Source organism: Ranitomeya variabilis, chromosome 8 (genome assembly GCF_051348905.1).
Source record: "Ranitomeya variabilis isolate aRanVar5 chromosome 8, aRanVar5.hap1, whole genome shotgun sequence".
Lineage (NCBI taxonomy): Eukaryota > Metazoa > Chordata > Amphibia > Anura > Dendrobatidae > Ranitomeya > Ranitomeya variabilis.
The window spans coordinates 27,390,760-27,405,362 of NC_135239.1; the positions used below are offsets into that span (position 1 = coordinate 27,390,760).

At 44.0% G+C, this 14,603-nt stretch overlaps 1 protein-coding gene across 6 annotated transcripts in view; it reads left to right on the forward strand.

Moving 5' to 3' along the window:
• Positions 1–14,603, forward strand: part of GPBP1L1 (GC-rich promoter binding protein 1 like 1) — a 36,575-nt gene that overhangs the window by 9,112 nt on the left and 12,860 nt on the right. For 4 of the 6 annotated variants that reach the window (XM_077276621.1, XM_077276623.1, XM_077276626.1 and 1 more), the window contains exon 2: positions 13,411–14,250. The gene's annotated coding sequence lies outside the window, so the exon portion shown is untranslated. Of the gene's footprint in view, positions 1–13,410; positions 14,251–14,603 lie in introns of those variants that run through there. The other 2 variants (XM_077276622.1, XM_077276624.1) reach the window with 1 other exon arrangement.

Consider the following 14,603-nt stretch of genomic DNA (forward strand, 5'->3'; position numbering starts at 1 on the left):
ATTTTATTTTATACTGATATATTTATCCCGTGCGATATACTATGTAATCACATCCCTCTTTTAGATTCGTGTTCAGATCCTTCACTTTTCTTGGTTTAATTTGTATAAGAATAAGATTTTTTTAAAAAAATAAATAAAAAAAGTAATTTTTTATGATTTTGTACTTCATCCTTTTACCTTGATATTAACATATCTTAGGTGAAATTTGTGATTAATATGCTAACATCTATTCTGGGTTTACAGACCCTTTTTTACCCATTTATATTGCAAGGACATACTGGGACTTAAAAAAAATAAATAAAAATCTGCACCACGGGTCAATTCCTTAGGGTATGTTTCCACGTTAAGGATTCGTTCAGGATTTGCTGTGGATTGGACGCTGCGTACATTTGCCACGTCCAATCCGCAGTGTCCAGATGTTACAGCATAGTGGAGGGGATTTTATGAAATCCTGTCTCCACTATGCGTGCAGGACCGCATCCGGCGACCCTGCATAACCGGACATGCGGCGCATCTTTACCAACCGCAGCATGTCTATTTATCTTGCGAAGATGCTCAGTCTCCGCAAGATAAATAACCCAGGCTATGAATACGATGTGGTGATTCCACATGTGTTCAATGGTCACATCCAGAATCACCGCACGTACAACAGGGAACGGCTCTTTGGACGGAGCGGGGTATCTGCTGCCTCCAAAGCGCAGAGATTAGGCCCGTGGAAACATACCCTTAGAGGAACAATTCTGCAACTCTCATCTACACAACTTGTTATTATAACACACAGTGTGTTTTACTTGTGCAGATCTGTACGAAAAATTTTCAGCAATGTGGATGTCCCCTAAGTCCGGGTGCACACGATCCGGAAGTGACAGCGCTTTGGATGCAGCGCATGTCTTTCTGTGTCCCAAGCGCTGCCGTCTATTGAACGCAGGCGAATCCGCATGTGTTCACTGAACCGTGCAGATTCACCGAGTTCAACACATTGTACTGGTGAAATTTCTCTTGCGGAGGCTAGCGGTCTGGAGAGACATGCCGCATGTCCGTCTCCCGAGGTCTGGAGAGACGCACCGCATGTCCGTCTCCACTGGTGTTTGTGGACGCATAGTGGACATGGGACTTCTTGAAATCCCCTCCACTATGCTGTAACATCTGCTGGACGCAGGTTTGACGTTGCATAAGTACACAGCCTCTAACCTGCGGCAATTACTGATCGTGTGCACCTACCCTAAGGAATCAGTTTTTAACTGGGGAAATGGGAAACAAAAATGCTTTTGCTAAAAAATAAACCGCAGAAGAGCTGCATATGTTTTTCCAGATTTTAGATTATTTGTGGGGAAAAAAAAACAAAAAACCCCTTTTTTTCCGCAAACATGACTTTCCACTGAGCCCAGGCATTTTCGTGAACTATTAGAGAAATGTTTGGGTAGTATGAAGCGTGGTGTTTAGTTCAGAGACAATCTTCCTTGAATGATAATCCGGATGTGACCCAGCATTACTAGAATAACTGTCCAGTGCGTGGCCTCCGTGCCGGCCATCAGGGCGCGTTTCAGGGTGAATCACTAATTCCACTTTCATTGGTGAAACAAATCAGAAGTGATCTAATCCCACATCAGACGGATGAAGCTCATTTCTGTAAACCCACCCACCTAATGCGCTGCGATTGCTCTGCGGTGATACTATATACAGAGCTTGTTACGTTTGTTAAACAGGTCGAAATAAAATGAAAATATCCATCGAGTTCAACCTCTTAGACTAAACGTCTTCTGATACTGATGAGGCGATGCTGAGCAGTAGTGATGTAGTAGAACCTGGCAGAGAGCTGTATATAGGACAATATACAGATTTGATGACCATTATAAATCAATGTCTGACTTGTGGCACCGCACCACTCAGATTACTGACACCTCTAGGCACAGCGCTGCACTTCTAGCAGTGGCCATGTCAAGTTTTGCAGCTGTGTGACCCTGTGACTTGTAAGCACTTCATAGGAAGCTGAATAAAATACCTTGATCTCTGTGATCCAATATCTTATTCCAGTGAAATCTACGCTTTTCATAATGTATAGATAAGCAACTAAGATCTATGGGCTGGACATAGAGCTTCCTGAGACTCTGCCTCCACAGCATATTCTCAATGAAAGGAGGCGTTACCAGTGTGAGACATGTAATGACCGACCGTCTGCTCTCCTGATCTTCATGTCTCACACTGGGAACGCCTCCTTTCATTTATAATAAGCTGTGGAGACAGGTTCTCGGGGAGATCTATGTCCTTCTCATAGATCTTAACAGCTCATTTACATATTAAGAAGAATGTCGTTGTCTCTGGACCAAGAAACACTGTGAATGTGGCCTTAAAGGGACTGTCCTATTTGGGTCACTTGTTCTCGACGCTAATATCCTTGTAAATCAGTGGGTCACTATAAGTCGTGTGCAGCTGCTGCAGAGGAAATATAATATCACATGGCGTCCATTCAGACTAAAAAGGCAACCTATGTACTGCCCTGGCCAAAAAGTATTAAGACAAACTTTGGTTTACCCAAGGTTTTGCTGCTTCAATATTTTTAGATCATTATCGGATGTTTCTATGGTTACTGAAATACAATTATAAAAAATTCATAACTTTTTAAACTTATATTGACAGTCTCAAGTTTAATGCTCAATGTTTATTTACAGTGTTGATCCCAAGTTTTTTTTAAAAAGACTTCTGCCCTTCGCCCAGGCAGTTATCGGCTTCTGGGCCAGATCCTGACTAATGACCTGTTCTTACCTAATCAGTGATTGGAGTTTGTCACAATGTCTGTTTTTGCTAGTCCTCCTGCTTTTTGAGGATTGAGATCTGGGGAGTTTCCTGTCCATAGACCCAAATGTTCAATGAACCACTTACAGTAGCTATGACTTTTGCCTTGTGACTTGGTCTCCATGAAGCTGGAAAAATCATTGTTCATCACCAGATTGCATTGTTTGGAGAAATTGATCCTGGAGTAGGTATAGATGCCAGTATTTATGGCAGTGATCTTAGTTAAAATTGTGACACCCCTCAATGGACGAGAAGCCCCCACACATGAATGGTCTCGGGATGCCTTCCTGTTGGATCACACAGGGCTCACCTTTTGTCTCCAGACAATCGGTCTTCCAGAAGTCCAAAACAGTCTGCAGAAAGCACAGGGATTGGACAGCTGAGGACTGGGGTGAAGATATTTTCTCTGATGAAGCCCCCTTTTAGACTGGTCGGGGGCATGGCGCGCTTACAGAACATTGGCTTTGAGACGACCCATTTATAACCAAAAAGTTAACTTCTGCAACTTTTTTATTTTATTTGTCCTCCCCTAAAACCATATCAGGGGAAGTCAGAGGGAAGAGACTTTTCTTGTTTCCTCGTACTGGGAGCTGCTGATTGTGGCATATATTATAGTGACATGGGTCACAGATCATCCTGCTGCCCTAAACTGATGCAGAGCATGGAGCCGGCCTCTCAGTCTGGGATCTTGTTTTGCCCTTTGTTTTCTAATCGCTGTACGAGATCTAACACCATGTGTCATCGCGCAAAGGTTTAGCCGTGTTTGTCAGAGCAAAGCTCACAATGAGATCTGCACCAGTTGGAGAGAATCGGACTTCAGGCACAAAAATAGATTGATCCCGTTCACTGATGGCAAGCAGAGATCATTAAAGAAAGTGCAGACAGGAAAGAGGTTTTGTGATAAAGTTGTAGCTGTAAGGGTATGTGCACACGCTGCGGATTTTGCTGCGGAACCGCAGCGTTTCCGCAGCTGCGGGTCCGCAGCGGTTTCCCATGAGTTTACAGTACAATGTAAACTTATGGGAAACGAAATCCGCAGTGCACATGCTGCGGAAAAAAACGCGCGGAAACGCAGCGGTTTATATTCCGCAGCATGTCAATTCTTTGTGTGGATTCCGCTGCGGGTTTACACCTGTTCCAATAGAAATCTGCAGGTGTAAACCCGCAGCAGAAACCGCAATAGAAACCGCGATGAATCCGCAGGAAAACCCGCAGCGGTTTTGCACTGCGGATTTATCAAATCCGCTGCGGAAAATGCCGCAATGGAATCCACAGCGTGTGCACATGGCCTAAAATAGTAGTACGACAGCAAGTCACACAAAAAACTTTGGTTGAGCGACTTGTCTGAGAATTGGCTTAGTCTACGTTCACATTTGCGGTCTGCGCCACAGCGTCGGGCACCGCAGCGTCGCCGCATGCGTCATGTGCCCCTATATTTAACATGGGGGCGCATGGACATGCGTTGCACTTGCGTTTTGCGACGCATGCGTCACTGCGGCAAATCAACCAAAAAAAGGATGCATGCGTCGCAAAACGCAGCGTTGTGCATGCGTTTTGCTGCGTTTTTGTTTGCGTTGTGCGTTGCGTCGCCGACGCTGCGGCGCACAACGCAAATGTGAACGTAGCCTTAAAGGGGTTGTCCACTACTAGGACAACCGCTGCGTATACCCCACACTTGGCCCCGATAAAATAAAAATAAAAAAGCTATTAGGCTATGTGCACACGTTGCGGATTAGGCTTAGGAATTTCTGATGCGGATTCTGCAACTCTTGGCAGAGAACGCACCAGCGGATTTGACGCGTTTTTTTGTGCGTTTTTGCTGCAGATTTTTTGCGGTTTACTGCGTTTTTGTACCCCTGCGGATTTCTATAATTGAATGGGTGCAAAAACGCTGCAGATCCTCAAAAAAGAAGTGACATGCTACTTCTTTTAATCCGCAGCGTTTCCACACAGAATTTTCCGCACCATTAGCACAGCATTTTTGTATTTTTTTTTACCATTGATTTACATTGTACTGTAAATCACTTGCGGATATGCAGCGTTTCTGCACCGCAAAAAACGCTGCGGATCCGCAGGAAATCCGCAACGTGTGCACATACCCTTAAAATTTAAAGCCGTTCTTGAGATAATTAACATTTTTGTTTGTTTGTTTACAGCTTGTTGCCTATGAGACCGACCACCGCTGCTGTCTGACTTGTAAACACTGAACTGAAGCCGGCCCAGATTAGGAGGGAACAGTGAACCAGGCCATCTTTAAAATGGTGCTTACAAGCTCAATAGAAAAAGATCTTGTATGCGCTGTGCATGTTCTGCTGTTTAGCAGTGGTGGTCGGTCTCCAAGGTGATGAGCTATAAACAAGTGGTAATATCTCAGCACAGCTGCAAATTTTAATAAACCGTAAATTCCAAAATTGCCCCTTTTTTTTTTTTTTTTTTTTTTAAATTTAACACTGAATAATGCCTATTTATAGAGATGGGAATAACACTTAAATAAAATTTTAATAGACTGCAAATCACTTTTCACTTAATATTTTCTTGCCCCAGAAGAATAAATCCAAAGCGCCAGCTTCTAGGCGTCTTTCTTCTAACTTGCTGTCGAATGTAGTGAAGTGTAATCAGTCTCAAGCAGCAGGGACCAAGACACAGATTACAGCAGGTGGGAGCCATCTTTGTCTCTGCTCCTGGTTTTTCTTGTCTTTCAGACATGGAGTATAAGGGGCAATCAGGGTCGGCACCCTAGGTGGGAGCTACCTCTTGCCTCTGCAAGGGGGGTGCACTTTGAAAAGCCATAAACCCTGACATCGCTGATTGCTCACAGCCAACCGTCACCTTCTTTCAGCCGTAGGCATTACGCACACTGACTGCCGGGGCGCAGGCACTCCATTGAGCAGTGTCGGTGAGTCAGCCACTGACACCGCTCACCCCTCTCCTGCGCTCTGGCTCTCTCCCTGCACTTATCTGTAAGACAAGATGGAGACAAAAAGAAAGCGATTACTCCAGTCACCTATAAGGTACCTGGATGTAAATGTTTTTTTTTGTGATACTGCCTACGTTTCATCCGTACTGTGGTTCCTGTATAGTCTACAGTCTGATAATGACAACTCCCAGCATCTCACCATTGTTAAGGACATACTGGGAGTTGTAGATTCGTGCGATACAACTGTATATGGGGCCGACTTGACAGTATAATTGATTGCTGTACTAAGCTTGGTTCTTGTATTAAAGTACTGATGGTGGTTCTGGTGACACATTCATGTAGTGATGGTTGTTCTGGTGCTGTAATCATGCATTTCTGATGGCTATGGTGATGTATTCATGAATGGATGATAATTCTGGAGCTGTATTGATCGCCAGAATCATCGTGAGTACGAAAATAGAACAACAAAGTATATAAATAGTACATAAATATAGCACCAGAATCCTTATCCGTGAGGGTATGTGCACACGTCCGGATTTCTTCAGGAATTTTTGCGGTTTTTTTGCGGAATTCCCCGATAAAAACGCAATAATTCTGCACAAAAAAACGCTTAAATTATGCATCCTATCATTTAGAATGCATTCCGCATTTTTTGTGCAAATTTCGCGTTTTTTTCCGCAAAAAGAAGCAACATGTTCATTCTTTTTGCGGAGTTCCCATGATTTTGGAGTGTCAGGAGGAAATCCGCAAAAAATCCGCTAAAATTCTTAAAAAAAAAAAAACGCAAAAAAAAAAAAGTCGCGGATTTCTGGCAGAAATGTCCGGATTTTGTCAGGAAAATTTCTGCAAGAAATCTGGACGTGTGCACATACCCTTAAGGAATATTAGTTTCATTGGTCTGGAGGCTGGAGCACAAAAATACCTTGTCCCTGCACTGTTCAAACCCCAGATAAGCAAAATAGAGAGGCGTGCTTTATTTAGGGTGGGCAAACCATTGGACAATGGAAAGGAGCATTGGATGCTAAACAGTGAGGGAAAGGAGGTTCCTCAGCATTTCACCTGCAGTATCTGTGCTGAACAGGAACTGCTTACTGGAAGAGTGGAGGCAAGTTACAGATCATGAGAATCGGGACCATTCCTCCACATTAGGCCGGCGTCACACTCGGCGTAAGACAATACGGTCCGTTTTTTACGTCCGTACTACGGCCGTAATACGGAGAAATGTTCCCAAAATATTGATCCGTAGGCAGGGTGTGTCAGCGTATTTTGCGCATGGCATCCTCCGTATGTAATCCGTATGGCATCCGTACTGCGAGATTTTCGCGCAGGCTTGCAAAACCGACATCTAATGGATTTATGTGCTCAAATGTTCGGGAAAACATATAGACAGTATATATATATATATATGTCATTGAGACACATATATATATATATTCTGTATTTAGATTTCATTCAGCGCGATATATGTGAAAAGCCGGTAATTCAATTACCGGCTTTTCATTTCTCCTGCACAAACCCGACAGGATATGAGACATGGTTTTCATACAGTAAACCATCTCATATCCCCTTTTTTTGCATATTCCACACTACTAATGTTAGTAGTGTGTATGTGCAAAATTTCAGCGCTGTAGCTGCTGAAATAAAGGGTTAAATGGCGGAAAAAATTGGCGTGGGCTCCCGCGCAATTTTCTCCGCCAGAGTGGTAAAGCCAGTGACTGAGGGCAGATATTAATAGCCAGGAGAGGGTCCATGGTTATTGGCCCCCCCGTGGCTAAAAACATCTGCCCCCAGCCACCCCAGAAAAGGCACATCTGGAAGATGCGCCTATTCTGGCACTTGGCCACTCTCTTCCCACTCCCTGTAGCGGTGGGATATGGGGTAATGAAGGGTTAATGCCACCTTGCTATTGGAAGGTGACATTAAGCCAGATTAATAATGGAGAGGCGTCAATTATGACACCTATCCATTATTAATCCAATTGTTGGGAAGGGTTAAAAAACACACACACACATGATTTAAAAGTATTTTAATAAAATAAACACAGCGGTTGTTGTAATAATTTATTGTTCTCTCAATCCATCAGGAACACCCTCGCTTGGAAAAATAATAAACGCACAAGATACATACCTTCTGGTGAACCGTCTCGTCCCACGAAGTAATCCATCTGAAGGGGTTAACTAATATTACAGGCAGAGCTGCGATAAACCACTTGCTCGTGCCTGTAATCCCCGGGTGCTGAAAGGAAAGCAGTGATCTGTACTTACATTGAGTCGCGGTGATGCGCCCCTGCTGGATGTTCTCATGAACTGCAGCCTGGGAACTTTTTCCCACGCTCCAGGTCATATGAGGACATCCACCAGGGGGCGCATCACCGCGACTGAAGGAAATGTAGGTCAATGACCTACATTTCATTCATTCGCCGGGGATTACAGGCATGAGCACCGCTGCATTTAGCAGGGCTCCTGCCTGTAATATTAGTTAACCCCTTCAGATGGATTACATCGTGGGACGAGACGGTTCACCAGAAGGTATGTATCTTGTGCGTTTATTATTTTTCCAAGCGAGGGTGTTCCTGATGGATTGAGAGAACAATAAATTATTACAACAACCGCTGTGTTTATTTCATTAAAATACTTTTAAATCATGTGTGTGTGTGTTTTTTAACCCTTTCCAACAATTGGATTAATAATGGATAGGTGTCATAATTGACGCCTCTCCATTATTAATCTGGCTTAATGTCACCTTCCAATAGCAAGGTGGCATTAACCCTTCATTACCCCATATCCCACCGCTACAGGGAGTGGGAAGAGAGTGGCCAAGTGCCAGAATAGGCGCATCTTCCAGATGTGCCTTTTCTGGGGTGGCTGGGGGCAGATGTTTTTAGCCACGGGGGGGCCAATAACCATGGACCCTCTCCTGGCTATTAATATCTGCCCTCAGTCACTGGCTTTACCACTCTGGCGGAGAAAATTGCGCGGGAGCCCACGCCAATTTTTTCCGCCATTTAACCCTTTATTTCAGCAGCTACAGCGCTGAAATTTTGCACATACACACTACTAACATTAGTAGTGTGGAATATGCAAAAAAAAGGGGATATGAGATGGTTTACTGTATGAAAACCATGTCTCATATCCTGTCGGGTTTGTGCAGGAGAAATGAAAAGCCGGCAATTGAATTACCGACTTTTCACTAACACCGCTGCGTATTTCTCGCAAGTCACACTGCAGGTCCCTGTGGAATCCGTATTTTTCTCGCCCCCATAGACTTTCATTAGCGATTTTTTTTGCGCAATACGCTGACAAACGCAGCATGCTGCGATTTTGTACGGCCGTAGAAAGCCGTATAATACTGAACCGTAATATACGGCTAATAGGAGCAGCCCCATTGAGAATAATTGTGCCGTATGTAATGCGAGTTTTACGGACGTAGTTTCTGCGCTCTTACGTCCGTAAAACTCGCCAGTGTGACGCCGGCCTTAGACTGGTGGGTCCACCGCATTCAGTTTTATCTTTCTTTCCCTTAGCAGAGCCCAGTTCTCCATGATTGAACAGGTGCCCTTACAGAGACAATAGGATTTCCTGGCTCATTTTGATTTGTGCTCCGGCCACATCCAGAGCTGCATTGATAAACAGATTTTGATTGTTGCTTCATGCATTAAAAGCTGCTTTTACAGTTGCAGCAAAAACTGTAGGGTTTCAGAACTCTTAAGGGTATGTGCACACGCTGCGGATCCGCAGCGGATTTGACGCAGCGGATCCACAGCAGTTTTCCCAAAGTTTACAGTACCATGTAAACCTATGGGAAAAAAAAACCGCTGTGCACATGCTGCGGAAAATTCCGCGCGGAAACGCAGCGGATTATTTTCCGCAGCATGTCAATTCTTTCTGCGGATTCCGCAGCGGTTTTCAACATGCACCAATAGGAAAGTGCAGTTGAAAATCCGCAGAAGAAACCGCGGTAAAATCCGCAGTGGTTTTGCACTGCGGATTTTCCAAATCTGCTGCGGAAAAATCTTCAGCAGAATCCGCAACGTGTGCACATACCCTAATGCATGTGCTTGTTTGATTTGTTTTTTTCCTAATCCCCACTGAATTTGAATAGTTTTTGGAATCTTGAAGCTGTCAATTTTTAGCATTTTTTTTTTTTACCCATAGAAAACAAAAAAGTGCGAAAAAAAATACTTCCATGAGTTTAAAAAACAAACAGAAAGAAAACGTAGAATATTGCAGGATGTGAAATCTGGACAGAGATGATTGTTTTTTGGTTGTGCTGAGGTCAGTTATTTGCGTGAATTTTGCTTTTTTTTTTTTCTTTTTCTTTCCCTGAGTATAAGGCTATGTGCACACGTAGGTTCGGGTCCCTGCGGGTTCTCCCGCAGCGGATTTGATAAATCTGCAGGGCAAAACCGCTGCGGTTATCCCTGCAGATTTATCACGTTTTGTATTGCGGTTTCCGCTGCGGGCTTTGGATTTTTATTGATGCTGCATATGCAGCATCAATAGTAATGTTAAAAATAAAAAAAAAATGGTTTATACTCACCCCCTCTGACATCCCGATCTCCTTCGTTTCGGTCCGTTTCCAAAGATGCTGTGCGAGAAGGACCTTCGTGACGTCACGGTCATGTGACCGCGGCGTCATCACGGTCATGTGACCGCTACGTCACCGCAGGTCCTGCTCGCACACCAATCCTGAGACCGGACTGCCGTGTGCAGCGCTGAGAGGTGAGTATAGCATTATTTTTTTTATTTTTATTCTTTTTTTTTTTTTTTTTTTACCACAAATATGGTTACCAGGGCCTGGAGGAGAGTTTCCTCTCCTCCACCCCGGGTAGCAACCGCACATTATCCGCTTACTTCCCGCAACGTGGGCACAGCCCCATGCGGGAAGTAAGCGGTTCAATGCATTTCTATGTGTGCGGAATCGCTGCAATTCTGCGCAAAGAAGTGACATGCTGCGTTTCTGCGCGGTTTTTCCCGCAGCATGTGCACAGCGGTTTGCTGTTTCCATAGGGTTTACATGTAAATGTAAACGCTATGGAAACTGCTGCGGACCCACAGCATCAAAATCGCCGCGGATCCGTGGTAAAACCCGCAAAGTGTGAACATGGCCTGAACCGTAATGTCTTGATGTCCTTGCAAGTATCTTCTTATTTTTTATTGTAATGTAACTTGCACTTGGCTTTCTTTTTACAGCAATCCTTTTGTTTCTCCTCACTACAAGAATAGTTAAATTAGTGATGCCGAAAGTAAACACTGGATGAACAATTAACTTCACTGTATTTGCAAATGCGTATTTTTTTTCACTTGTAGAACAATAGTTCTCGGCTCCACTTCGTAGGTTGAGTTTTGTTCCTTTTAAAGCAATCCTTGTTTCTCCACGCCAAGCATGGTGTTACTTGTATTACTGATTAATGGCGTTATAAGTAAACAGTGCCCTATATAATAAACAATAAAAAAAATAACTCTTCCCCTAAATAATTTGATCAAATTGCCTTTTTTTTCCCCTAAAACGTTTTCACTTAGGGTACCGTCTCACTATACGATTTACCAACGATCACGACCTGCGATACGACCTGGCCGTGATCGTTGGTAAGTCGTGTGGTGGCTGGGGAGCTGTCACACAGACCGCTCTCCAGCGACCAACGATGCCGAGGTTTGCTGGTAACCAGGGTAAACATCGGGTTACTAAGCGCAGGGCCGATGAAAGCGCAGCGACGAAAGAAAGTTTCAAACGATGTGCTACGACGTACGATTCTCAGCAGGGTGTCTGATCGCAGTAGCGTGTCAGACACTGCGAGATCGTAACGATATCGCTAGAACGTAACGAATCGTGCCGTCGTAGCGATAAAAATGCCACTGTGTGACGGTACCCTTACATCTTGCATTGTTTGCTGCCTAACACCTTGTATTTATACATGCAAAGCCCGAGCTTCGGGATCCTGAAAAAGGAATCAAAGCTTGAATTTTGGCAAAAAACGCAATGTGTGAACATAGCCTAGGTTTATTACTTTTCTAGAATACAAGTGTTTAATTCCCAGCACTCTATGCTTGCTGTCCGTAACAAAAATACAGGGTTTTTTTTTCCCAGGCTTACAAACCCTTCCTGCTCACATTGCACTGGTTATGTAATCTACAAATGTAAACCGTATTTAAAGTTTCCAGTTTCTCTATGCAAAAATAAAAACGTAAGTCTGCTGTTTGCTTCAGGGCATGATCGGTGGAGATTGCCTCTAATATTGTATTTGAGTGGAAATTCCCCAGAAGAACACAGGGTTGGGGTTAACGATCTGTCTCCAGCATTATAATGCTCCCCCCCCCATCCCCTGTTTATTAATTGAGTGGTAATTTTAGGAAATGTTTGATTCCTGCAAAAGCTAAATACCCTGCTCTTAATTTTTACGTCATGGCTCATACTTCAGTCACATCCAGAGCTGCGCTCTCTACCAGTCTGGTGAACTCTGCATTGCTCTGCTCCCAAGTTCAGTCTCCCACCATGCCAGACAGACAGCGCGCTGCAGCAGCTCCTTGTGCAGGTTTATAGATCTAGGACTATGTGACTCAGGCACTGGACTAGATGAGCAGTGCTCGGAGCTGTCATTGCGTGTAAGCAGCGAGCGCCGTTGTCCTGGCTGCATGTTGTACTCGTCGGTCATGTTCTTACCTGCCGGGTGATGTAATCGTCACCTGTGTTATATAATGAGCTTGATGCTCAGGTGTCTCCCTGCCCTGGTGAATAATAACCCAGACGCTGACCACAACTATCAGTCACGTGGCTGCAGCTTGGTCCTGGCCACATGTCTCGGCTTCTCAAGAAAAACTCTTGCAACTTTATTTCTCAATGTTGTGGTGGCGAAACTTCCTGCCGTAGCATTATGTAAACATGGCCGTAAAAACCGCAGAATCGGCTCTCCGGAGACTGCTCATCTATTGGGATTTCCAATCCCGACAGTCCATGCACACAGCAGGACAGAGTCCTTACTTGTCTGCACTGCCATGTGCAACATTATGGTGCTTTTCTCACTTACTGGCATCCTATTGAGCATGCCAGAACATACTGCGGTACAGTGCGCGCCCCCATGAGGGCCACGTCCGGCTCCGTGCAATTTGGAAGTCATAATACACCCACTACTTCTCAGTAGTTGTGGTGACACTACAAGTTCCATCATGTAATAAGTGTCAGCTGTCGAAATAATTGCTCACAATGTGTGTAAGGCTACGTTCACATTTGCGTTGTGCGCCGCAGCGTCGGCGCCGCAACGCAAACAAAAACGCAGCAAAACGCATGCACAACGCTACGTTTTGCGCCGCATGCGTCCTTTTTTTTCATTGATTTTGGACGCAGCAAAGATGCAACTTGCTGCGTCCTCTGCGCCCGGACGCGTGCGCCGCAGTGACACATGCGGCGCAAAACGCAAGTGCGACGCATGTCCATGCGCCCCCATGTTAAATATAGGGGCGCATGATGCATGCGGCGACGCTGCGGCGCCCGGCGCTGACCGCAAATGTGAACGTAGCCTAATACGTATTTATAGGTATGGTATTAAGTTTTATTATATTTTTAGTATAATATATGAAAAAAATATATCATTTTGTGTAAAAAAAAATAATAAAAAAATATATATATATTTATTAATAAGTAATAATTCATGGCAACCAAAAGTGTGTTTTAATGTTTGGGTTTTTTTTTTTTTTTTCTTGCAGGGGCTGCAGACCACAATAAGCTTGACATAAAGCAGGCTTCCTCCCTGACCGCACGCTACACAAGTCGGCCTCATCGCTGTCATCCATACTTGATCCTCTACTTGCCAATGTTTGGCAGTGAAGTAACTGGATTTTGGGGTCACTTTTTGCAGAATTTCTTTGTGAATCCTTAGTCCTCAGCTATAATGGTCACATTATAGTCGCTGGTTTAGATTTGCCTCTTAAAATAAGAGTCCTTTCTTTTTTTTTTTCCCCCACATTTTTATTTGCTTTACCACTTGAATTTTCCATCCTTGTATTTAATGACGGCATCACTCCAGTGTAGAGAATCGGCACAAGTGTGGACATCGCCAGCAGCAGCGTCCTCTCTCCGTTCCTGACCCAACATCTGGAAAAGACCCGGATGGATGTTTTTGTATGACGCTTATCCGTATTGACTACTTACTGACCCTCATGTCTGTTTCATGAGGTGAACGTAGAATTTGGGGAATTTTTTTTTTCCTTTTTTTTTTTTTTCCTTTTTTTTCCTTACTCATTAGTGACTAGGTTTTTGCCCCATGTGACCTCTTGGAATACCAGGATTTAATTTTTTTATTTTTTTTTGTAATTTTTTTTTTTTATTCGTAAGTTTTGATTAAAACAATCAAAATGAGCACTTGAAAACGTGCCAAGGTCTCAATAAAGGGCAAGCTGGCATGTAGAAGTGGGGCTGTTCCCTGCCAGTCTTTACGAGGGGCTGCCCTTACCCTCTATCGCCCAATAATAAGTGAAAAATATCAAGCAACATCTCAACTGGCCTACAATACTGGAAGGTGCTGCCCTGTGTGCACGTACTAAGGGGTAAGTTTTCTTCATGTTGTTAAATGGTTATACAGAAGTTTGCAAATTCTTCAGCAGAATAGTGAGTGCAGCTCTGGAGTATAATACAGGATGTAACTCAGGATCAGTAATGTAATGTATGTACACAGTGACTGCACCAGCAGAATAGTGAGTGCAGCTCTGGAGTATAATACAGGACGTAACTCAGGATCAGTAATGTATGTACACAGTGACTGCACCAGCAGAATAGTGAGTGCAGCTCTGGAGTATAATACAGGATGTAACTCAGGATAAGTACAGGATGAGTAATGTAATGTATGTACACTGTGACTGCACCAGCAGAATAGTGAGTGCAGCTCTGGAGTATAATACAG